We start from the raw sequence: 27,213 nt of genomic DNA on the forward strand, positions 1-27,213 counted from the left end.
TCCATTTTTTCCAGACTTTCCAGCACCAAAAAGATAATTCATCCCAGCAACAGAGCAAACCTCAGCTCCTCCCTAGGACTGCTAAACACATTATAAAATACTTCCTAAATTAGACAAGCACACACATATGCATCTGCTCCAGTCCCGCAAAGCCACCCAGCCGCATACCCACCGCTGGATCCCGCCCTGCATCTTCTGTGGGAAGCATGGCTGCGGAGACAGGGACCACGCTGACCCTCCAGGAACCACCAGCAGCCCAGCTGGGACGGGCAGCAGAGCCCAGCACTGCCCCAGTAATCCTGTGGCAGCACTGACTGCGCCTGTAACTGCAAGACAGTTGTGACTGAAACACAACAGGAAAATCTCCCCTACAATTGCAGGAAAACCCGCTCCACCTAACTGCCTCCGCCAGGATCCCAGCTCCTGAGGCCGGCCCTCCGAGCTGCACCCACAGCAAAACACCTCCTCTGCCTCCCAAGGGCCAGCCGTGGTGGGCCGAAGGCAGGGAGAGCTGGATCCTCCTGCAGAGCATCCCAGCCAGGGCTGTGCTGGGACAGTGCTGCCCCACGGCTCGGGCGAGGCTGAGCTCAGCCCTGGGGCAATGGGCCCAGAGCGGGGCTGGCAGCACCCGGCGCGGTGAGGGAGCCTGGCTTGGCTTGGCCTGGCCAAACCTGCCACGCCCAAAAGGAACAGCGCCACACTTGCTGGTCCCCAGAATGGCAGAACTCTGCACGACAGACCTGTGGCAAATAATCACTTTTTTTTCACTGCTTTCTCCAAATCTTATTAAAAAATATAACAGTGCAAAGTCTAGGGGAGTTTGCTGAAAGTGGGGACAATTTGAAAGAGTACAGCACCTGTGTGAAAGACTTCCTACAAACACCACAGAGACCCTTCTGCTTTGAGATTCACCAGGTGAAACACAAGATGATAGCAGTTGCTTTTTTTTTTTTTTTTAATTTTATCCTAACTTGTATGTAAGCAGCAAACTGCAGCAGGAAACTGGAAATGCTTAACCAAAGTGCCCGGGAGGAATCCTGACTGAGTCACACCAGACATTTGGTCTCCAACAAAGGTGTTAAAAAATCACACAAAGTGGAAACAGCAGGAAAGAATTGCTTCCTTGTGTTCTCCGTTTTTCATGTTGCAATGCCCTCTTTCATACAATGGTAACACAACAAAGTGAAACAAAACATACCTCAGACATCTGAGCATAAAATTGCAAACCCGCACTTGTCTTACGTTTTTCTTCCATGGAAGAGCCTGCACTTTGTTCTTTTGAAGCAATAAACAATTGTTGTGATTATTTAATTTCCTATTCATTTCATTTCCTTGAAACAATAGACCAGAGACCTCATACAAATGCACGTTCTTCATAAGGTTTTAAAAGCTTTTTGCTGGCAACATCTGTTAACTTGTGTGTGGAATAGCAGCTTCTAACAGGCAAACTGAGCATGCAGAAATCAACACAGATGTGCAGAGGTATTATGATTATTAGAACCCTTTTCCATGATGTTGAATGTCCATGGATAACCTACAGTCAAGTCAAGTTATAAGCAGCCCAGTAGGAGCCACAGCACAAGTCCTAGACAGAAGAATTTTAGATTCCTCAACACGTATCCTGTCCTCGATCTTTGATTAAACAGCATCAGTAATTTCTTTGGACTGTCTGTCCAGCCATGCTGGCTTATACTCATCCAGATGCATTTGTGATCAACCAGCTCAAAGGATTCTTGATTCTGTGATCATCAGATGCTGTCCTGCTGCTCTTTTGTCCATGCTATAGTTAGTCTGCCTTTTCATGCCCTTTGCTTGCAGCAACCAGCTCAGTCTGAAGCTGTTTCAATGAACAAACATTTTATATTTAAATCTTCCTAATCAATCATAAAAGTGACACCAATTATAAAAGCAATAACAATTCAAATAATTACAATTTTGCTGATACATCTGCCTTAATTCCTGCACGAGTTTTACTTTAGTTTGAGGATAACACTGCATGTGTTACAACAGACAACAGAGGGAGATTTCATAGAGCTGAGTATAAGTATGACAACCTATGTGATGGTTTGTCAGCAAAGGCTTCAGAATACTCTCACTGCTTATGCACTTGTATGCACATATACACATCTATACAAGTGAGTAATTGTGAGTTCAAATCATGGACTCTTAAAGTTGTACTTGTGTCACTTGGGGTGCCAGCTTGGTTAAGTTATCATTCAAAAACCTTACCTTAAGATAATGAAGTCACCTAGCAAATATCCTCTGCCACACTCTGACTTTTGAACTCAAGTGTGAACTATAAAATAGATGTCTTCTAACCCTCCTCCTCTTTAATATCTATTGAAATTCATTAAAACCTCAATAGAAGTGTCTTTAGACATGAAGCTGCATTCTCATATAGCAGAAGGACTGAGATACATGACTGAATATAATCAAATTACCACAGTTTAACAAGATAACATCTCTAGTGCTCAGAGCCAACACAGCTGTGCATTTGTGTTCTTATGATCCCCACCAAGAGCTTTGGAAACAAAAGTTACTTCAGCACCAATAGCTCCCTTCTGCTGAAACTTACCACCTTCACCACAGAATCAGTACATTAAATGCTGAACCACAGCTTGTGTGTTTCTTTCCATGGTATAAACTACAAAAAATGTTTGCTTAAGGTGTGTATGGTTGCAGTAAGTTACAGCAGTGAAAAGAAGTGGGTAGCTTGTGACAGTTATTTCTTAAACTATGCCAAAATATTCACTAGATATCAACTGGCAATGTCCCTGGCTCAAACAGGAGGTGAAGAAATTCAGTCCAAGACTCTGAGCTAATATATTACTAGAGAGATAAGTTACTGTATCTAAATTTAATATAGCTTAAGGCTAGGAGACTTAAAGAAAATCCATCTATTGACTCTATGCAAAATTATTCTTTCATCATGTGTGAGTTCTAAAATTATGTATTTCTGATGTCAGAATCACCAAAATGTGTCTATTTGCTGTGCAGCCACTGTTTCTGCCAAATTCAGTCAGCTCCTCATGTTAAAAGTTTGATCAGCAGGATGCTGTTGTTTAGGGAAGCATTATGAGTATCATACTTTGCATTCTGCATGCCTCACAGCCGTGCTTTGCAGTTACAGCGTTATTCTGGTTACAATGCTCCTGGCAATCAAGAAACCGAGCACCTTAGGAGCTGAAGCAGATCAGTAGAATAGAAACAAGCAAGTGCCCAGTTTGGTTACAAGAAATCCCGTTTCCAGAAAATATTCAAAGTGCTAGAAAAGGACAATACAAGGACTGATGGGGAGAAGCAACTTAGATGGGGCTCAAAATCATAATCCAGTCTTAATCCTGAAATTCACCAACCCACAAGCATCCAGGACAGCTTTCTGCTGGGTTCCTTTGTGTTACTTGTAAGTCAGACAAAGATGTTTTCATAGATAAAAACAGTTGGACAGTTGGTTCTTGAGAAAGCTAAAAAGTAAGATTTTTCTCTTGCTAGTTTGGAAATACTAATATGCAGTTACCAAATATAATTTTTACTGCCTTGCCTTCTGCCCTCAAAAGAGAATTCTCTATGCCACTCCTTCAAGTGCAGAACAGAAATACAATCTTTCTTTTATAGTTCATTTTCTGTGCAATTTTATCTTATTTTGATGGACAGGGAACATAAATTTTTAGATTGATAGGTGCTGCTGCCGGGCACTTACTCCAAACAATCAGTCCACTGTCTTCAGAAAGCAGATACTATAGTGTAGTATAATAGATCCTATTGAAACTTTAATATTAACAAATGGAAAAAATACACTAATGTCTGCAGTTTATAACTTTTCCACAGGCAAGAACAATCACATAAATTACTTGTTCTATATACAGCTAATCATATGATTCTCTGCTGAAGAAAATCAACAACAGTGGATGAGCTAAAAATAGTATCTCCTCAGTCTTTCCCCTCTTGCCATATGGTCAGTCAGCACAGAGGGGCTGATACAAATGACATTAGAAACACATTTTTCTGAACAGGGCCAGAGGAAGAGAAGCCTCATTGCTGTTCTTAACAGCATGTCTGAGATATAGGGTTTTCCTGCTCCAGGCAAATAGCTTCATTCCATTTCTGACAAGCCACATCCTCTGCTCAACCCAAGTGAAGGAATTGGAGAAAATACAGTGCCCTCCCCTGAAGTCAGTATCTGCACCTTGCAATTCTCCTTTTATACACTAAGGACATAAAAGGAAAAAAGAAAGGCAGTCTGGCTTTTAGGAAAAATTAAGAAATATCATGTCAACAAGAGTGATTAATGTGATACAATTTGAGCAATTTCTTAGTATGAAATTGTTTCATATGAATGCTAAGTGTTAATTCTCCCTCAAACAGATGTTTATTATTAATTGCTCTTTGAGCTTTAAGCCTCCTCTGGTGTCACTGATGCAACTCTTAAGACATTGATGGGTCACTGTATGCAGGTATGCCATTTTCCCCTAGTGCTTCATTTGTATCTAAATATCATTTGAATTTGAACCAATAAGCCATACTATAAATGACCCACCATTGAGGCTCTTTAGAGAAAGGCAAAACTTTCAACAGCAGCAGGGGATTCTAAAATACTTCATGCCTTGCTGAAGGCGAAATATTTAGTACTTGATTCATATTTGAATAGATTATAAATTGCTCTATCAAATATCATATTTCCCCAATTTAAACAAAAGCATATCTTACTAAACTTCAAAGTAAGCCACAAACAAAAAAAAATCCCCTTGCTTAGAATGTACAGCAGCTGCTAGTAAATTTGGGGGAAGGTGAGGCAGAGAAAGGGAAAAAGAGAAGCTACTCCCACTGCTACACAGGAACTTGCTTTTAACAATTCCTTGTGATCAATGAAGCCTCTTGCTCAGTGCTGCATTTTGGATTTTGGAACTGCTCTGTTCTAAATTGTTAGATTGACAATACAGCATCTAATTTGTGAATTTGAATTCTAGTCTGACCCCCTGAATCATTGAGGGAATGATCATTGCAGGAGTATGAAAACATCAATTGAACCTTACTATGAAAATAAGATCTGAAGAATATCAGTGTACAAGGACATGTTTAAAAATAGGGTGGGGGGGGAACTAACCCAGTCAAAAGCACAGGAACTTGATCCTTTTTATGTTTTCTCCTGCAAATATCCAAAAGGATTGTTTACCCTTTCAATCATGGAAGGTTTTGTACTGAAAAGATAAGAAAATAGTTTTCTTTTCCTTTGTTGTTAACTGCTTTTTAGCAGTATGATGCCAAAACAAACTTAAGTTGACACTTACTAAATGTGAAACTTGAAGTTTTAAACACATCTTCTGAAGTCTAATTCTCTTCTACAGTATTGAAAAGGCGATTAACCCTAAAATGTGGAGAGGATATTGGGATCTAAAAGCTAGACTGCCTTAAAACTTTGGAAGGTTTAGAGATCAATCTTAATTTTGAGGCTCTTGGCTACATCTAAATTCTCCACTGTTTTATATTCAAAAAATTATGGGTTTTTTAGCAAAACAGGTAGATTAGTGTCTTTGGTGGAGATGCTTTACAAAGTGGATGTCTGATTATGGTTTCCCTCTACGTGCTCCGATTCTGAAAACTGGGATAAAGACTTCACTTTAATAAACTTGACAAACACTGCCAGAATCTGTTCATGTTTTTATACCATGGCCACAGGAAACTGCATTAGAGAAGAAATTTAAATTTGTTTTCTTAAGCATTGAAATATAGCCCTTAGTATTATGGGAAGATTATGTGGTATTCATGAGCAGTAGTATGAATGCACAGTCTCAGTAATTACAAGTGTATTTTAGCCTCACATTCAGCTCCCACTTTTGCTGAAACTTCAGCTCTGTTTCCAACCAGAACCAAGGTTTAACAGCTTTCTTTTGAAGGGAACATCTTACTGAAAACAGTGCGGCAGTTGCTCTGCAGACACTAAGAGATAGCATCAGATACAAGAATTTCTTAGGAATGCTAAATAAAGTTAAGCACACAGACAAATACTCAGAGGATTAGAACCAAACAATTTTATGCTAATTAAATAATCTTTGGTCCTGAGGGTATTGTCTATTGTCTTCCAGAGATATTCATGTAGTAACTGTACCAGGATATTTTAAAATAAATGAGGATCATTAACAAATCAAAATGAATAGCCTTGAAAAGTATTAGTAAAGCTGTGCCTTTTAATAGAGAACACTAACTTATGAAAAACAAAGCAAAGCATCAGAGAACTCAAAACCTTACTTACCACCACAGGGTCTGTTAAGTGAATTAATTGCCTTTTAGATTTCCAAAAATTTCAGGATAGAGACCCTTGATGTGCAGAGAAACATTTACACCCTTTTGTTATTTTTCTAATAGTTTGCCAAGTGAAGAGTCAAGAGAATAACTATTTACAAATGCAAGTGTGCGAAAGAAAAATATTCTGGATATTCAATGCTCTCGCTGGAAAACAAATTGCTTAAAGCATAAAAATTATATACTTAGTCTACAGTTAGTTCAAGGACTAATTCTTGTAACATCACATAGGATGAATTTAAACACAGACCGTCAGAGACTGTTACAGAAAACATCTCCACAAAGGCAGGCCTTGCCAGTTATGTTTGATTTATGGGTGGATTTGGGTTTTTTTGATTCTCCAATGAAATATAAATCCCTGTAACCCCTTATGTACTACTTTTGTTGCACTAATTATCTGTTCATCTGATTTCTCTTCCATTCAAAACCAAAGTGGTTTGTATTCACAAACCAATATGGATTGCAGAGAACATTCTTACAAAGTTCAAATTTTAATTAATGAGCCACAAGAACCAGGAACACTTGTTAAACAAATATCTCTAATTAATCCCATCAATTACTCTCCCTCTAAGCACTCCTGATCTGCAATTAAATAAGCATCAAGTCCTGGACAACACAGCAATCACTTTTTTCTTATTTATTATTAAATCTCTCATTATCTGGCAACTTTCCTCTTGTGTCATACTCTATTCCTTATTTTCTTGACAGTCTTCTTCAGGGTGGTGCACCGGCATATAGACAAAAATAAGCACAACTGACTGTCAAATTTCAGATTAAGGACTCGTGCAAATATTCTTTCCCATCACTCTGAAAGAAGAGTCTGTCACTCAGAGTTGAAGGCTCTCCAGAGCTCCTGCAGTTCTTAGTACCACATCGCTATAGTCCATGCAATGGAGTTTTCCCCAAAAGTAATGCTAACAAATAGATGAAGAAAGGATATATTTTTTTTGGAAAGGATATATTTTTTAATGTAATATTTTTTATCTTTCTGCTCTTCAAAATAATCTCCTACTACTGTAACCTAACAAAAAATACAATGTAAAATACAACTAAAAGCATGATACGAAACTGTGCTTTTGTATTCAAGCAAGAGAAAAGGAAAAAGCTTAAATAAAAACAAAGTCTAGCAGGTAAGCCAAAGAACAAAGGCCCCCATATGACTCAAGAAAAAACCCAAAGCAGATGGCTATTAAGCAGTAGCAATATCTTTAGGGAGGAATTTTTATGAAACTTCCAGGTCTTGAGCATGATATTTTTCAGACTAAAAGGAATGGCAAAGTCCTTTAACTGGTAGGGGTGTTATACTTCAAGTTTCTGTGAATGAACAGGTCATCACACTGGGAATATGTTTAAAAGCTGAAGTTCCTACAGGACTGGTATTAACATATCACAGAATACCAGTTGAGAATAATACATATTGCAGCCATTAATTTTCATCTCCTTGAACCTGAGATTTTTAAAGCAGATATATAATTTCATAGGGAGCAGTCACACTAGATTAACAAAATGTTCTCTTCAGTTGCCATGGAAAGGCTATGTCCCATAGAAGATGGGTGAGGTAAAAGAAAACTGAGGAATAAACCTATTACTGACTGATCCTCTCCCAGGAATACCCACTCTGACATGGTAGAACAGCCATCCATGTGCCCATCTTCCATTAGTTCCTCCTTTCAAAGCCTTTTTATCCTTCAGCCCTTTATAACATGCCCTTGCAGTGAGATCCACAGTCAGTTTTAAGTTTTGGACTTGCTGAGCAATAATTTAACAAATCTCCTCCAGATAGAAACCAGCAAAAAACCTTTCCCCCGAAAAACCCATTGCTATTAGTGCTTTACATAGTGAAGATTCAAAGAATTGGGATCTTGATTCCATACTTTTCATATTTGTTTCAAATTCAATTTTCCATTCCAGGTAACATTTATTTGCCACAACTATCATCAATTTATCCTACCTAGCTCTCTTCAGAGCAAACAGACAAAGCACAAGTCCCTTGAAAACAAAGTTACTGGGCTGTTTTCAGTTGCCAGTAGAGACAGCAGCTATGCTCTGCAATTTTCCTCTCCACTTGTCAGTCCTGTATATATTATCAGCTCAGGAATGCAATAACTTTTCTTCTCTTTTCCTTTCCTACCTTCTTGATCTAATTAATGCCAACCAGAATAAATGTGTCTTTGTGAACTAGTCAGACGTAGCAGTGGCTGCTCAGGGCAGCAGCTCCAGGTGGCAGCTTGTGCCCCTCCAGATTTCACAAAGCAGCCAAACAGGTTCAGCAGCATCTGACATTGGAGCATGACTTGGGGGGACAGAGAGGAGAGGGGAAAAAAGACAAGACAGGCAAAACAACCCACCTTTGGATCACTTTGCACTAACGTCTATGAATCTGGTATATATTCAATTGTATAAATACAGATTTTTGTTTAACAATGAGAGAATAATTTAATTTTTTTCTGTAAGAAGCAAAAGGAATGTGGTCAAAAGCTTGAATAATGGACACAGTGCGCTTATTAAACAGCAGCCAGCCGACAGAGACTTCTTTTCTGGGAAACCAATCTGGCTGGCAGCTAACTCTCCTTGACAGGAGACACACTGTATTAGTCTTAAAACCACATACTCTTATAGGTGGACATAAACTCTTATATAAGGACATAAACATCACATTTTCTAACTACTTTTGTTTCCTGCTGGATCAATCTAATAGTATCTTCTGCCTGCATGTGTCCTAGATGAAAAAATTCTCCAAGCAGAACATGAACACTCATCACCTCCCTTCCAGCAACAAGAAATGATGAAAAGATGTTGTATTACTTGAGATGCTGGAGAAAAGAAGTAGCTACAATATACGAGAAAGAACAGTTTGCTGTCACTGGGAGTTAGAGCAGATCAGTTATATCCCATGAGACTCGTGTATAAAGGGCTCTTCTCCTGCTCTGAGTTTTGCAGTTGTTTTCTACCCCTTCCAAATTCTTTGTCAGCACAGAGACCCACACCCAAAATGGTGTCAGAATCATCATCTGCCAGGGAGTCACACCTGGAATAGAAATCCATTATTTGATCCATTCACTCCATTATAAGATTTCTTGCAGCTTCTTTTTCCACTTTCACTTAGGAAAATCAACTTCAGTGATCTCTAATGCCACAGACAGGATGAGCCAGATTAGTGTGGGATGCCTATATTGTCAAGAAGTCAGTCTGAGAAAGGGCAGATGGGACAAGGGGCTGGCCAAACAGGGCAGGCAGGTGTCAAAGAACAGATAGCTAAGTTCCTCTAGACATGACAGAACAAAACCTTATTTTTAGCCATTAAAAATCTAGACAAAATTTGAGCCACCTGTTTCAGGTTCTGTCTAGAAAATTGAGCAAAACAGGCACTACAGACTGGGATGGGATAAATCTTCCTTGGGGGACAAGTCTCAAAATAGGTAGCATGAATGTGTCTTTACTGGTAACCATCTCTTCCACTAAAAAAAAATCAAAGGAAAACAGTACAGCCAGGATGCTCTGGGCTCTTGACAATCAGACAGCCAAAACAGCCCTTTCTGGAAGCTGGGAGTGTGTAAAGGCAGTGAAACATATAGCTCATACCCAGTTTATATCGCTTCCTTCAAACCCTGCTCAGGATTACCATCAGGAAAGGATGACCCAGCATTTCTTCAAGACTTTCACAAAGGCCAGACCTACTGAAGCCAAGCAGAAATGGACAGAACTTGTTTCAACATACATTTCCTCTTTCTGCTAATCTTAAAAATGCACTTGGAAGACTTCCAGTGAAGCGGTGATGGGAAATTCCATCTGAATGACAAAAATACCCCCACAAACCAGAGCAAGAAATTAAGTCTGTTTTCACTATCTTTACCCAGTTTTAAACAACATCTAAAATACCAGTTAAAGTTGCTCTTATTTCCAGGTCATAAGAACTAAGCCTTACAAGACCCTCATAGAAATCCCTTCTATTTTTTTTTTGCTTGTCTTTCAACTCAAGTCAGCAACATTGCATATGTGAAAGGGTCACATATGTACACCTTGTTTATAGTATTTTCTGGAGTGCTTCTCTTTCCTAAATTATGTACACCTCTAGAAAATAAAGATGAGTATAAATCCCTGACAAGAAGCGTGGCAGAGCTCCTGTATAAAAGACATAAACAAGATGTGGAAAATTAGGTGATAGATAGCAACAGAGCCTGTAATCCTTCCAACTCATATTGGGGTGTCTATAATTCAATGAAACAACACGATTCCTAAAGCAGGGGGAAGGCCAGATTCAAAAGTATTTTTCTGAGAAAGACTCTGTGTAAAAAGCAACTTTTGCAGTCCTAGATATGAGGATACAGAATCACAGAATCAATTAGGTTGGAAAAGACCTCTGAGATCACTGAGTCCAACCTATGACCCAACACCACTTTGTCCGCTAGACCCAGGCACTGAGTCTTTCCTTAAACTCCTCTGGAGAGGGTGGCTCCACCCCTCCATGGGCAGCCTATTCTAATGCCCAATTACCCCTTCTGTGAAAACTTTCTTCCTAAAGTCCCACCTGAACCTCCCCTAGCATGGCTAAAGGCTATAGTGACTCAAGTGCAGGACCCAGCTCTTCATCTTGTTGAATCTCATACCATTGGCCTCAGCCCACCAATCCAGGAGCCTGTGCAGATCTCTCTGTAGAGTTTTTCAATCTTCCAGCAGATCGACACCCTTGCCCAACTAGGTGTCATCTGCAAATTGCCTGAGGGTGGCCTCAATCCCCTCATCCAGGTCATTGATACTCATATCAAAACTGTCCCCAGTACTGAGCCCTGGGAAATGTCACTGGTGATTGTCCCCCAGCTGGATGAACTCCATTCACCATCACTCTCTGGGCTGCGCATCCAGACATTTCTTTCACCCAGAGGAGAGTGCACCTGTCCATACCATGGCCAGCCAGGTTCTCCAGGAGGATACTGTGGGAAACAGAGTCAAAGCTTTATTGACGTCTAGGTAAACATCCACAGCCTTTCCCTCATCCACAAGGCAGAAGGAGATCAGGTTTGTCAAGCAGGACCTGCCTTTCCTAAACCCACACTGGCTGGGTCAGATCCCCCAGCTGTCCTGTAGGTGCCACATGATGGCACTCAAGGTGATCTGCTCCTGGCACCAAGGTCACACTGGCATTATCCCTTTGCTCAGGAAGCTGAGTGTACTACACATTCAATGAGATATTTTCTGTAAAAGATGAGAAACCAAAACATTTTCCTCACATTAGGATGGATGAGACGTGTAAGAAACCCTGAGAGATGAAATATTTTAGCAGCCATGCATGGATTCAAAAGGCAGCAGTACAGCCATCAGTTACTTAAATGTTTAATGCTGAAAGAAGATTTAATGCTATCCTCAGTGACTCTTTTTTTAGGTAACAAGAGAACAAGTGTTTTTTCTCCACACTGATTTTTTTAAAGTAATTTAGGAGTAATTGTACACGAACAAATCTACAGAATAAACAAGGAAATAATATAGCAATATATATCAAAATTAACAAAATATATCAGAATTACCAGCAGGAGAGACGGAGAAAAGTACTTTTTTCTCCATATTCACATTCAAGAATAAGTTATTCTGTCACCAGTGCTAATCTCCTTTGACATAAAGAGCCTGCTTTAAAAATGACACTCAGCATCTAAGGAGACAGATTAAAAAGTCCACCAAGTGGTTCACCAGGAGCCCTGCTATCACTGCTAAGGTTATTATTTCAGGATAAATCCTGTCTCATTTACAAACTTCCTTCCCCTTCTCCTCCCCCAGGGCTGACTTTTGATTTCACAATCTTGTTTTCTCTTTAGAGTAGTGAAAGGGGGGAGCTCTCTTGTGAGGAATTCAGAAATTGTAGGACTGGCTGAGCTTATTGAAGGAAGCTTTGTTCTCTCCTTTTCCTTCCTCCTGGGGCAAGCTGAGTTTTTCCCTCTTTTCCTCTGCTTTCCCCTCCTTCTTTTTGAAATTCAGCTCGTCAAACATCAGCCATACATTCACAAACCCTCCTCTTCTCCACCCCCTTAGCCCCACACCCACAGCCTGGCACATCAACACCCAGAAGCAATTGCCTGAATGGGTGATTTTTAATCACTGTCTTGAGTGGCAGCACAGGGATTAAGCCATGGTCCATTTGAGTAGGAGCTTTAAAACACCTTAGCCCCCTGAAGTGCTCGACTCTAAGCCTTTTTATTCTGCTAAGTCTAGCCTGTATCTTGCAAAAATCTGTACTGATGGGTGCAATGCATAGTTTTTGATCTGAAGATCATTACAGAAATGTAATTAACTGGCACATCATTTTAAAGAAACCTATAACTGACCTTTCTGTTCAGAATGCAATAATGCAGAATTAGAAACTTTCTTTATAATAAAGAAATCTTTTGCTATTTCCTTTGTTACTCAAGACAACGTTTTTGCTTATTCCTAGATCACCTGATAGTAATTATTTATTTTATTGCTGCAGGTCTTTATACTACCCTATAATCTCCATTACAGCTCTGGAAGGGATCAGATATAAATAGATGTTTGAAGGTATTGACCAAGGCATCTTCTTAATTTAGCATAGTTTCTGACTTGGTGGCCACACCTAGCAATATAAAATCTGGCCAGATTCTGCTACACTGATATCTTTAATAAGCCAGTGCAAATCACTGCTACCATAATGCAATTCCTCCTACTAAGGATTTTTTCCAGCAGTATCACTATCTTTGTCATTTGTAATGCAGAATAGTCTATTATCTCTGAGAATAAAGGCATCCATGCAGTAGTATGGTTTGTCTTTGCAAAATTTCCATAATTGTTGGTGCTTTTTAAAATGAAGAAATTTGCTGATTTCATTTTTATAAAAGCCAAGTTCATACTCCATGTCTCTTTTACTCCAACAGGGCCAGTATGCCTCAAAGTGAATCTTATTGCCAAGATCAGCACTGTGCTAAGTGTCTGATGGTGATTTAATAAAAAAGGGACTAAACTGAGACCACTGAGCTCTTTCAATTGTCATCTAAATCAGATTATAACCTAGGCTTTTCAAAGGTGAATAGAATGCTGTACACTAAATATCCAGCATCACTTACATAAATCCCACAGGAGCAAAACATTTTGAACTCCTTAGGAAGCAAAGAAAGTTAATACTTCTTTTTGCCGTGCATTCATGCTGGAATTTTATCACACACCCAAAGTACAGAATACCTTCGGCAAAGAAACTCTATTCCTTTCAGCACTTGTTTTATTGTATATTATTTTTGAATATTGAAGGGATAATACTCAAAAAATCCCATATATTTTTCAGATCAATGGCTTGTATTATGTTTGTACTTGGGTGATATAATAAGAATTAGCATTTCCTGGAAACGAAAGCACAAAAACTTGATTCTAAAAACACAGTCCTTGTCTTCCTGAGTGCTTTATTATAAATCAAACTGGGCTTAGCTGCACTCTCTACATGGAAGGTGGCCTGGACCATTTGTACATAATCAGAATGTGAGCAAAGTGGTTAATAACTATGAACCACATAAATAACTACGTGGTATTATCAGCCTATCTTTAGATGTTATCTCTTGTGCGAAAAATTCATATTCTGTGCATACAGGGAACAAGCAACAAAACCCCCAAACACTTTGTGAGAGAGCCTTGAAATGAGAAATACAGTGACAAATTTCAAAATAAGTGACTTACCACAACACCCAGCATGATTTTCACTTACCAAAGCCAATAAAGCAAATTATATTATTCCGATCTTATACACAAGTAACAGGGAAAAGTTTCTGACAATATTATGAACGGAATTACTCATGTCTATGCCACCACTAATGGTCTGAACAGTGTAAATCAGATATATGAAACCTGAGCCCTCAATCAGTGAGTAAGTTTTTCACCCACATTTGTTTAGCACCCCTCCTCTAAAAAGTCAGACAAGAAAAACTCCATGTCACATACGTCCATGTTGCATCAGGAACATGGATATCCTCTTTCAGATGCCGAGCAAAACCAAGTTTTAAATACTATAAAGGAGAGAGAGGAGAATATAAACAATTCAAAGCATAATACTTCACCATCCACTTGAGATTCTATGATAAATATCTTTCTTTACTTTGAGTCAGACCTGTACACAAGGGCTTGAAAGTTTTCTTCTGTCTAGTTTGAAGATAAATTATCACCCTATTGTAGCAGATTAAATTAGTTCTCTGGATCAGTTTCTTTTTTGTTACATGCTCAGTACATTGGATGCTGCTTGTTCCTAGGACAAAACATTTTGAACACACAATCTTTTAAAGCATTCTCTCATATATATTTTTTATTCTGCTACCTCATATATTAAAGAAAAAGGGTCTGCTTTCAACTTAAATATTTCAGAAGCAAGTATCTGTTTCTATCAGAAAAAATGACATTGTAAAAACATGTAGTTAAGATATAGGAGAAAAGGGTGTCTTTTTATGGGCAGTGTTATCAAATCTCCCTTGGGTTTTCTATCTGCCTTTCTCAGATGCCTGGGGAGTGGAACGGAGTTCTGTGATGTTCCAGAAGCATCTGGAACATTCCAGCTCTTCCAGGACAACTCTGTTAGTGAACAGATTACCAGAATGCTGTTAGGGAGAATGGCTCCAATAATCAACAAAATCACACTTTTGTCAATCTGTTGTCTGGCAACAGTGTTCTCCCACCACCCTCTTTGAAGATATTTCTGTATCTGTCAAGCTGGACACACCACTACATAATCTGGACATAAAGCTTAATGGTGGGTATTAGCTGACGTACTTTAAGTTAGGACCATGTTTAACAGTTCAACTAATAATAAGGCTGGATTTCCAAGGGGAAAGTGGTATATAAACTTTCTGACACAAGTCCCAGTTTATCTTAGAGAACAAAATATAGATGCAGAGACCTATCTGAGCTCTCAGATTGGGATCTTTAGGGTTTTTTTCTGACTCAGTAGAAAGGATGTGTCTTGGAATGGTTTTGGTTATGATATTGGTTTATAATATGGATGGGAAATTAAAGGCAAATTATTTTTTTCCCTTTCTTACTGTTATACTTTTATTTTCAAAAAAGGCATATGACAGTATATGTGTTTTATGTAACCAGTTTGTGTCCAATTTCTTTTTTTTGTGAGAAGTTCTAAGTAGCCTTTAAAAACCAGATCCATTTAATATGTTTCTAGTGACCTTGAAAATACAGGGTGTTCATTCTGCCCATCATCTTGAGTGAGGAAAAATGAACCTACAGTCACATGGCCAAAAGCTGCCTCTGCAAATGTCCTTGTGTGCCATGTAATTTCCAGTGCTCAGTATGCTACCATCTCCTTCCTGAATCAAAGTTCTCTCCCAGTCATCTCCAAAAAAACTCAGTTAAAAATCAGAATTGGATGAATGATAGCTCAGTTCTTCAAAGTTTTATTTTCTTCCTTGCCAGGGTCATACAACAGGCTTTATATTTTCCTGCAGCATAAATTTGTATAAATTCCAAAATAACGAGGCTTTAATGAAACATAAAATGATTACATTTGTAGGTAGCTCTTTGCTGCTGGCCATTCCTTAGAGTCTTTGCCATGCATGGCTCATTACACAGGAAACAGTCCCAGTTTTCTTGTGCCCTACCCCCAGTTTGTATGTACCATTTCTTCATGGATCATAACATCTGCATTTTTATTCCTGGATTTTAAAACATCAAACTGCTAAACACATTTTAGTATTTCTTGGAATTATGGGCATTTAATCACTACATTCAAGCAGCCAAACAGATGAGATGATATACGATGGTTGGTTGAACAGGGAACACTTGTTCATCTTTTTCTCAGTGTTATGAATGCAGGAAAAACGTAAGGTGTCATTTTGGAGGCTATAAAGAAAGCAGCATTCAAGCATAACTTCAAAAAGAGTTTTAGCCATTGAACCTCAGCAGCTGAGGGCAACAAAAATTTCCCATGGATTTAAAATTCATAGAACTGGCAAATCTTTTGTAGAGACAAGGGGTAAAGTTCATGCGTTTCATAGCTTCACTAACTCCAAGAAACAACAGTGCCTTTATGTACTCCTGAGCTTTTCTATAGAAGAGATCTTTCCATGGTTAGCTGAGATAAGAAATAATGCAATGCAGATACAATACTCTCATACTTCTGAGAAGCATAACATCCTAAACACATTCATAAACTTGGTCAGCAGATATTCCACAACTTTGGTTGAGTTACAATGTTTTAACAGTAAAAACCTGTTTCCCACCTTGAAGAAACACTAGCTGCCTTTTGCAGTTCAGCTCCCTGTTAACTATGGAAAGAGACAGCTCTGCTCAGAACGGGTGCCTGGAAAGACAGGGCAAAGTCTGAATAATCAGGCCCCAATAGGGGTCTGACAACAAAGCCCAGAGAGGAAGTTAAAAGGATTAGCACTATAACACTGTTCAGCATTAGTACTCCTCTCTCCCAGTCTGACCCATACCCATCTTCCCCTGCTAAGCCTGTCCCTCACCATTTTTATGGTGTTTAGAATATCCAAGTTCACTCGTGTAGAGCTTCACCTCCTCACCCGAGGAGCAGCCACACCTCTGAGCCCTGTGAGCCCCTGAGCGTGGCTGGCTCATTAGCTGGATCTGCAGTGCCAGCACCTTCACTCAGGATGAGCCTGGCTTGGAGAGCTGCATTAGGGAAATGAGCAGTGCAAATGCTAATTCAAGGATATCTGTGCCCTTGCAAAGTGGGAGCTGTGCTTGCTGTATATCTTCCTGGTAGTGCTTTTGCTCAGGTCATGGGAGCGCTTTTAAGCAACCGCCCAATCCTCTCCATTAATCAAGCTTGGAGTCACATCCCTGACTAATGCTGGAGTGCACGAAGGCTCATCCTCTCAGATTTAATAGCACAGATGATGAGCTTTAGATGAGCACTTAATAATGACCTTCTGCTGCTAATGAAGTCTTTGGGGCCTGACTATAAGGAGAACAGTATGGGTAAAAAGACCTGTATAATCTGGGTATTGGGCTCTCTGCATCAATCATTTCATTCTCCTGATCTGCTGTTAACTGGTCCAGCATGACTGGTTAATGTGGATACAGGCACTGAATATGCCAAAACCTTCAGGAAAATCGGACCAAAAATTTAAATGTGGGCAAGATTGGAAAGTGGGAAAAGTGAAGGTTTAGAAATAGAATATACAGGAAAATGTGAAATAATGGGAATGAGTGGGAAAAGACGGGATATATTAATAACTGCAATCCTGGTTTATGAAGATAAAAAGGTGTGGTATGAAGCAGGCAACATTTCCTTCCACAGGTAAGGTTCCCATTAGCATTCTTCCAAACAATACCAGTCTCAACCATAATTACATTCTGGATGGGGAGAAATGCTTCTGAAGTCAACATTTTTGAAATTCAATTGTTAATTTGTGCCCTCATTCAGCTCACTGTGACGAAATACCATTGAGCAGTTAAAATTCTGGTAAAGAAATAATCTGTGGCTGCAGCACCACTCTGCTAACCTTGGTTGGTCACACTCTATAAAGGCTGAAATTAATCTCACCTGACTTTAGATCAGAAAAACAACATAAAGCAGGATTTTGCTGCATGTCTTATACAGCCATCTTTGAATGGGCTATAACAGATGTCAGGGAAAAGAAAGCCTCCTCTAAATAATATTAAATTCCTGTTCATCTTATAAAGTAGAGGTGTATAAAATAATCCTGGGATCCTTTCCTACTCAACAGGCATTTTAAGGAATAATTTTATCTTATATTTTTTATGGTTTTAGTGCAAAGAAAATCTTATTCCTCGAGTACCCATATCCATGGACTACAAAGGAAGCTAGTAGCAAGTGGGCTAAGACATAGAAATCCCCATTGTCAGAAGACTCCCATCACAAAAGTATAACATATCCAGAGAATTTCCAGCTAAATCAGTACACTTCCTGGAATGCAGTCATGCATGGTTTAATCAAGTTTAGAATGCCTCATTTAAAAAAGGAATCTCATAATATTGCTTAAAACATGACCTATATAAACAAAAAGAAAAATAAATCATAGAATAAAAGTCTTTTCAACACAACCCAGAAATCATATACTCCAACACCTTTGCTCAAGAATAATAGATGACATTGCTCAAAGCCCCCTCCAGCCCAACCTTGAGCACTTCTAATGATGGAACATACAAAACTTCTGTGGACAACCTGTTTGAGTGTCTCACCACCCTTATCATAAAAAACTTCTTCCTTACAGCCAATCTAAATGCACTCTCCTACAATGTAAAACTGTTGCCCTTTGTCCTATCACCACACACTCTTCAGCTGTCTTGTAGGACCCCTTTAATTATTGAAAGGCCACAATAAAGTCTTCTCTGAGCCTTCTTCTTCCAGGTTGAACAACCTCAATTCTCTCAGCCTGTCCTCACAGCAGAGGTGCTCCACTCCTCTGATCATTTTTGTGACCGTCCTCCAGACCTGCTTCAACAGGTGCATGTCTTTCCTGTTTTGGGAACTCCAGAGCTGGATGCAGTGCTCCAGGTGAGGTCTCACCAGAGCCGAGCAGAGGGGCAAAATCACCTCCAGGAACCTGCTTTTGATGCAGCCCAGGAAGCAGTCGGGCTCCTGAGCTGCAAGGGCAGACTGCCAGCTCATATCCAGCTTCTCACCCACTGGTATCCCAAAGAACTTGTCCTCAGCCTTGCTCTCAATCCATTCATCCCTCAGTTTGTATTGATACTGGGCATTGCCCTGACTTAATCAAGTTCACATTGGTCTACTCCTCAAGCCTGTCAAGCCCCCTCTGGATGGTTTCCCTTCCCTCATGTATTAAATGAGTCACTGAATTTCTTGCAAATGTTTAATTATATGCAAATACCTATGAATGCCTTTTAAATCTGTGTAATATCACACTTGGACTTTGTTAAAGTTGGTTTTAAAAGATATGTTTTTTATAGGCAGCACAATCTTTTGCTGTCATTTTGTAAATACTAATCCTGTCTTAAAAAAACCCCAAATACCACTACTATTTAAATATGTTTAAATAAAGGATGAGGGGAGAACACCGGAAACTAAGAGTACTATTGGATTTAAGGCTAGCATGAGATTTTCTTATTTTCTTTAAAATACCTACTGAAGATGCCTTTCCTCGATACCTTGTTTCTTCATGCTGTATTGACCTTGCTGAAACACTAACACAGTAACCCTTCACTTACCCTGACTTCTCAGAGAATATTTTATTTTCATTATTCTGTATTGTTCTCAGAGAACAATATTATTTTCATTATTCTGTATTGTTATGCTGAGATCAAACCTATGTTACAAAATATATTTTACCACAATCTATTTAAAGCCTTTCACCACTTTTCTTCCTTATTCAAATGACTATCCAATATAGCACCAGGAAACTTCAGCTCTTTATGTCAATCCATCCATCACTTGAAGAGAGATTGGACAGATGATAAAGATTAGTCATGCAAGGTATTTTTGGGAAAGACATTATTCTGCAAGTCCCTTCTTATACATCTCCTCCCTTTTTGATAAAATTAATAAGTGACATATTTAGACCCAGACACCTAAAATTCAGTTAAGTAAGGTAGATAAACTCATGTTCAACTCATGTATTTAAAATTTTCACTCCATTGTTTTTTCACATCAGTTTTCAGACTGAAGTTCCTGTGTTTGTTCCTAAGTTTTGCTGGGGCAGCTGCTGAGGTTTCTATACCTAAGCTGCTCCCTGATGCTTTCCACTTAAATGCAGGAAGTCTTTGCTGAACTTCTGGGCACTCTGGAGGGAAGTATAAACAGGTATTAGAAGACCAGCAGCATAAATTGATTTAGACTGTGTCCTCTCCCTGAGGTGAATAAAGAGCATATAGTGGCTGACATGAAAGTAGATCAGCCTATGTTGTTAGACTGGGAGAACTGGAGGCCACCACCCAAACAAGGTGAATAATAAACTCCTCAGTTGCAGTGTGGACATATGGAAATGTAACAGACCACAGACTGACCCAAGTCCAAGATTCCTGGCCCAGCACATTTGCATTTAAAAGATAAAGATAAATCTGCAGAATATTAAAAACACAACCTTGTACCAAACCTTTGAAATGATGCTTTAAACCACAGCCAAGTTTTGGCATGGTGAAACATCTGTGAATTATTTCATCCACGGAAATAAAATGCTCTGAATCTTTGGAAAACATGGTCAGTTCATTTTACATGCTCAGACTTAAACTGATAATACATCTAGAGGCCAGACAGAAATTTCTAAGGTCTGATTTGGAGATTTAGACTATTTTATGGAGCAGCTTTTCTTAGTATGAGCACTGTCCACTTCCTATTTTCAGTTGCAATTTCCCCCAATTTTCCCCAAATTTCTCTGCTAGTGCAAGAACACTAGCAATTTATCTCTCTCATTCTGAGCTATTCTGGAGGCTTTTATGGCTTTTGATGTTTTGTACCATCTTCCTTAAATATTTTCTGAGATACTATGACTCATTTCATTACTTCTATAATTAAGACTTGGAGATTGGATGTTCCTTGTGCCCTTCTGAGCTACTGGAATTTGTTTTTCCCATTATCCTTACATCTGTCAAATTTCTTCTGCCCACATAACAAAGTAGCATGGCAAAAAGCTTCTTAATTCATACTAACAGGTTTATACCAAGAATCTTCCTATATTTCCTTTTTTTAAAAATTTGAGTCTTTCAACAACAATAAAGTAGAAACAAAACCCCCAAATGCTATAGTTTACCTATGTGCCAATTTGCATCTTGTCTCTGAAACAAGAGTTGACAAGTCCAACATGTGTGAGAAATAACTGCTATTCAAAGTTAAGCTCTGGAAATGGTGACTGACATGGAGCCAGGCATTCCTTTAGCCAAGGGAATTATCAACTATAGACCAGCCAAAATAAACTCAGAAATTTCCTCTGGGTGTTAATCACTCTGAGTATCGTTCTTTCCCACACACTGGGCAAAGATTCTTGACCTTCCGATTTCTGAGCAAAATCACCCCTATTAATTAAATAATTTGTCCATTATCACCTGAAGACATATGTAACCTTTTCACCCCACACAAGAAAGAACACACTAAGTAAATAAATGTCTATTGTAAATATGAGCAAATCCCCAAGATTGTTTCATTTCCTGCAGTGCATATGCCATCCCAGCACTGCTTAGTGTACATCTGCACAACATAACACATTAACACATCTTTTAAATCTCCTATGAATGTCTTAGCACAGAACTTTCAAATGAAACAGTCCAAAGCTAGGAAAATTAATTACAATTGACCTTACAGCTATAATGCCTGGACTTAAGCCTGGTCTGAAATACAGCACTGCACATCTCTCCATATCAGACCACTTAGGTTATATACCTTTCATGGTGTGTTTTACTGCGGTGACAACATCACATGTCTTTATCACAAAAAAAATAGCTTTACCCATGGAACTGCAATCATGAAATTGTGGGGGTAAGCTTTGGAATTGTCACTTCTGAAGGGTGATTCTTTATTCATGCAGTGGAAGATCTACAAACTCAACAGGTGTAAGATTCTTACAATTGGAACAGAACCCTTTTTTAACAGCATCTTATGGTAAAAATTTTTCTCAGAATTTTTTACATTGATGCTGTCCCAGAAGCCCAGCTAACAAATTTCAAAAATGAAGATGCCTAAAGTTATTGGTATAATTGACTTTTCAAAGGATTACATGTGCCTCTAGCCCTCATGGACAAGGTTTCACCATCTGGTAGAGACCATTTATTTGCACACACTATATATTGACCTCAAGACTGAAAAAGTCAGAAGCCTTACAGCTTGATGAGATAACTAAGCCTCATTTTAGCTGCTTTTTACAGACATTAAAATACCCAACACCGCAGAAGACTCTTATTATTTTTAAAAAGACACTGCAAAGAAAATCTTGCTAGGAAAATAGTTTTCTAGAGGATTTATAAAACAAAACTCCATTGATCATCCCATTACACCTTTACACTGCAATGCAAATATGAAGAACAAGTACCATTGGGAATAGTTCTTTCAAGAGAAAGGCCAGACTGTTTCAAAGGAGGTTCTAAGTGCTTAACTCCCTTTGTAAGGAATTAAGACTCCCTTCAGAGGTCTTCTTTACCCTCTTTACCTTTCTGTCTTCTACCTTCCTTCTCTTTGTCTCCAAGTTCTTGAAGTTTCTGTACTATTCCTCTCTTTCATTGGTGCTTACCAAGGCAAGTTCTGACTTTGTACCACAAAAAAATCCTATTTTCATCCTCAAGATTTTCACACAAGGTTCATTCTCAATTTCTGGATAAAGCCTGCTTCCTCTGCTTTCCCAATGCAGTTGGAAGAACACAGATGGTTAATCTTTTCCTTCTCTGCAGACTTCTTCCTGGTCTCCTCTCCTACACAATTGTTTTCCCTCTGTGCCTCTCTCATGTACTTTATTTTCTAAGTAACCTAGTCGAGTTCGAGTCTCAGGAATGCATCCCAATATTTTAAAATGTACTTCTCTCAACAAAAGTAGAGCTGCTTCCCCTGCTATTATGTAGGAATAACACTAACAGCCACAGTTTCCCTTTTCTTTCCTTTCCTTTCTCTTCCCCTTCCTTTACCCCAAGTCCCTCAAAAAAGCAAACACACTTAGACGTTCCTTGGCATAGCACCAACCAATGGCACAAACATCTGCCAAAAGATGTTCAGAAAGGCTAGAATAGATTTTGTCTTAGGATTTTTCAAGAAAAATTTGCAAATCCAGTTCAGTGTTAGAAGGACAGGAAAAGAGGGGAAAAATCAATTTTCTTCTCCTTTGTCATGATCAAGCTTCCAGCCTCACACTGATAGGGCCAGGAGTTATACTTCACTGATGAAGTTAAATACACATTTGAAAAAGGGGATGGATTGAGACAACATTTCCTCTCTCTTTCCCCTGCATTTACCTTACAGTTCTGAGAGGTATAGTGTTGTTCAGATATCTGGGGAAGGAGCAGAAGGCCAAAAAACTGGGGACAGAGAAGTGAGGAGGCAGTAACAGAAAACCTCGAGCCGTGTCAGGGAGGAGGGCAGCAAGGCTCAATACAAAGAGCTAAAAAAATAAATCATTGGACTAAGAAAGCGTGCTGGAATTTATCTGAAAGCTCAAGGAAACATTAGGCAAAAAATCAGCACCATTGGTTATTAGTCTCTTTTGGTGCATACCTGCATCATCAGCTCAAGATAAATGGGGAAATAAAGTGCATTTCTCTATAAACTTGTTTTCTCCAGTAACAGTTTCCAGATTTTCAAGACAAAAATGACACAATCTGTCTTCCTAAAGCTAACTCTTCTACAATATTTAGAGGTATAAAATCATAGAAACACACAATAGAAAACAGCATGGAAATAGACAAATTAGACAAAATCCATGATCTAATACCCCGGGACTTCTGGTCCAGAAAGACAGATGATGCTTGAGAAATAACTAAAGCCCTTTGTGAGCAATCATGCAATAAGATGAACTTAAACAGGGAAGATTTTGGGGCTTGTTTTTGTTTTGTGAGGTTGGCCAGGAAGTCCCTCTTGGAGACTGTAAAGTAACTTTATCAACTAAGCCATAATGTGAGCTTAAACAAAGATAAATGTAATGTTCTGTACTTGGAAAGAAGTAACCAGCAGCCTCCTGGGCTTTCCAGAAAGAGTGCAGTCAGCAACCCAAGAAATGTGGCTATTTCACTCTTCTGACAAGGTCACACTGGAATACTGTGACCACCTGTGGTCCCTCAGCTGCAGAACTTGAGAAGGGCCCAGCAGAGGCCACTGGGATTATTGGGGTGTTGTAGCACTTGACACATGAAGGAAGGCTGAAGGAAACAGGTTTACTCTGCCTGGAGAGCAGAAGGTTCAAAGGAGATCTAATCACATTCCTTGAATAACTATAAAGTTAGTTATAAGGGAAACAGCTACTTTCTAGACAAGGATGCCTGCTGACAGAAAAAAAGGCAATGGGCACGAAGTGCTGCAAGAGAAATTCTGTCTGGATTGAAGGGAAAAAAAAGAAAAAATAAGATTGGAAGAGGCTGCCAGGAATGCAGTGGGCTCTCATGCGCTGGAAATTCTCAATATTGTTTGAGGAAACTGCTGTAGCAACCTGTGCTGAAGAGAAGGTTGGGCCAGATAATCTCCAGAGTACAGTGAGAGCTTTCCATGAATCCCTGCACAGTCTTTCTAGCTATGTGAATCATCTTGTCAGCCCACAACCATCATCTTCCTCATGCATGAGGCTTTTACTACTCTGGAGATATGTGATATTTATTTCCAGTCATTGCTAATCCTTCATAAGCAGTTTACACTTTAGTTCCACTTAAAAGAAGGAGGCACATGGGAGGCAATAGCAGTCTCCTACCCTGACAATTTCTTTTGCAGTCAAGACATTCAAGGAGAGTTAAATTGCAGGAGGATTTTTTAACCTTCAGTAATAAGGCTTAATTAGGGATCAAGAGCAAATGTTAACAGCAAAGAAGAGGCACCTCTGAACACACATTCATATTGAGCTTTTGTTCCAATTAAGCTGGTTAACAAGGGATGTAAGAGCATTTGCATCTGAAGTATGCTCAAAGAATTCAGATAGCTATTACAATTTTTAATTTTACTTGAGCTGAGAATTCTGAGTAAGAGGGATCTTTTCAAGATTAGATATATTTGTGCAGAAATGGTGAAGAACTTGTACAGGTTTTACTTAGCTCATTTTGACACTGAAAGAAAAAAGCTCATGCTGAAACTCAAGAATAGATTTGTTATTATTCAAGAAAATAGGAATTTTTTTAAAATTGTGAAAAAAATTGTGAAAGAAGGCCGGGTTATTGCTCTCACGCTACCACCTGGTCTGTTCAGCATTTTCCACAAAAGATGTATTTGAATAACTACAATAAAAGACTATTTTGAATGGGGGATCTGCCTGACCTCCTCAATAACAGCTTCAGCAGAAGCAAGATCAGGCTTCAGAGCTACCCATTTTGGACCAAGAAATGTTAAGAAGCAAAAGGGGCAACCTTGCCATACCCTACATTTGTTAAACACAGTAAGAGGCATAGCTGTGAGAAGGTAGGTAAAGGTAAGGAACAGACAGAGCTTTCCTCTGCTAACATTTACCAAAATACTGGAACAGCAAAATTTTTCCATTAGAGCAAAGAACTGTAACATCTAATTCCCTGGTTGTTCCCTGATGTACCTCAACTTGAGCCCTGGCAAATGTCTTACAAGTCCAGATGGCAGCAGAGGGAAAAACCAACATGAATATAAATATGAAGGAAAGGGCTTGTGATTTTGATGAAGACTAAAAAAACACCTCATTTTTCCCAAGAGAAATACTGAGGACTTTGAATGAGACCTTACCTTCAGGGAAGAATATAGTGTGGTTCCTTTAAGCCACTCTATTTTACATAAGCATCTGGGTAAATTTAAAAATGCAGTGTTTTAGCAATTAAAACCTCTGTGGAAAAGGTGTACATGGTTACATATGTTAGCACAGTTATTTTATATTCATGAATTTTACTGAGTTTTAAATACAAAGGGGACAAGATGCTTTTCAGAATTTGTAACTATAATTTTGCTGTGACTAAATTTACTCCTTTTTGTTATACAGAGGACAGATATGAAAGGGAAGCTGGTTTCAGGAGGTTTTTGTTTTGTATCAGTTTTCCCCAGATCTCTAGAATTAGCCTGAAGGATCCTTTTAGAGAGCTAGTAAATATATAAAATATTAGGACAACGCTGCAATGCAAAAAGGATGTTAAATTGCTCATCCAAGGAGATGACATAACAAATACTGACATAATTTCCAAGCAGCAAAGCAAAACTAGGTCAAATCACATTGACCTATCTAACATAATAAGCCCCTTTTTTTTCAGATTTTTACAATGTAGACTGTGTCTCCAGGCATTAATGTCCCCTGTTATCAATGTATAGTGTTGTCACTCTGCTTTAATGTCTTATCACCATGTTGTGTTAATTAGACCAAAACAATACAGTGCACTTTTGAACTGCTTAAATCCCAGTTTGAAATCTCTGTCTAAACTATAACTCTGAGGTTTCCCAGTTAGAAGTGAAGTCATTAATCATCTACCTATTTCAATAGGTGCTGGTGGGATAGGGCAAATTTTGACCTGTATGGTTCAAACCGAGGCTTCCTGAGTTGTTCAGAACAAAGCTCACATAGCTGGCATCTCTCAGTGAGGAAATGCATGCTGGTATTGATGGCATTTGGTACAAGGCACAAGCAGAGAACACACAATCTCTTGGGTATTGAATGGACAAACCTGGTCAGTGCTGTCCCTGCCCAAGAGCTTTGTCCACGTGCTCTGCGCTGAAAGGAACAATCCTTTTCCTTGCCCAGGGCAGTGTTCCCTTCCCCTATTCTTGCTGTTCCTCTGCACATCAGGTTTACAACTCACGTTATTTTTCAGTGAGATTATTTACAGAGTTGTGTAGGCTTCTGCCTACAGCCTCTTGCAATTCCAACAAGAACAGAAGCACAAGTAGTAAGAGAGAGATCTGTTTGTATCCCTGCATCCAGAGCTGAGGTGGAACCAGAGACTGGGCTGAGGGCTTGAGACCTCCCTGCCCAGGGAGCTGGAGCTGGTTCCAAAGGAGGAAAAAAGCAGAGGCACACCTTGGTGGTCCACAAAGGAGTTGCTGTCAATAGAGTGTACATCTTCCATGCAAAATACATATAGATTTTGCAATAAGGGCCTAATATTAGGTACAATCCAATGACTTATCCAAAACCTGCAAAACTTTTGAAGCTTGCTTTGTGATAAAGAGATCCTTAAAACTGGGATGCTGGCTGTTTTAATGATGGAGTGGCTAGATTTGGCAACTCAAATTCAAAATATAAGTTATGAAAAAGTCTTTCTTCTTACTTTTTTTTTTTCATGTCTCCAGTTACCCCTCAGGAAGAGAATTTCCCAAACTAATACACAAAACAAGCCAAATGAAAAAGAAAAAAAAAA

The 27,213-nt window shown here is 39.1% G+C and overlaps 1 protein-coding gene across 2 annotated transcripts in view; it reads right to left on the reverse strand.

Moving 5' to 3' along the window:
* Positions 1-27,213, reverse strand: part of MID1 (midline 1) — a 136,949-nt gene that overhangs the window by 103,354 nt on the left and 6,382 nt on the right. Inside the window, exon 1 of one of the 2 annotated variants that reach the window (XM_054271591.1) lies at positions 173-247. The exons of the other annotated variant lie outside the window; for it this stretch is intronic. The gene's annotated coding sequence lies outside the window, so the exon portion shown is untranslated. Of the gene's footprint in view, positions 1-172; positions 248-27,213 lie in introns of those variants that run through there. 2 annotated transcript variants of the gene reach the window in all.

Source organism: Melozone crissalis, unplaced genomic scaffold (genome assembly GCF_028551555.1).
Source record: "Melozone crissalis strain CALT ecotype California unplaced genomic scaffold, PUWL_Pcris_2 ptg000013l_1, whole genome shotgun sequence".
Taxonomy (NCBI): Eukaryota; Metazoa; Chordata; class Aves; order Passeriformes; family Passerellidae; genus Melozone; species Melozone crissalis.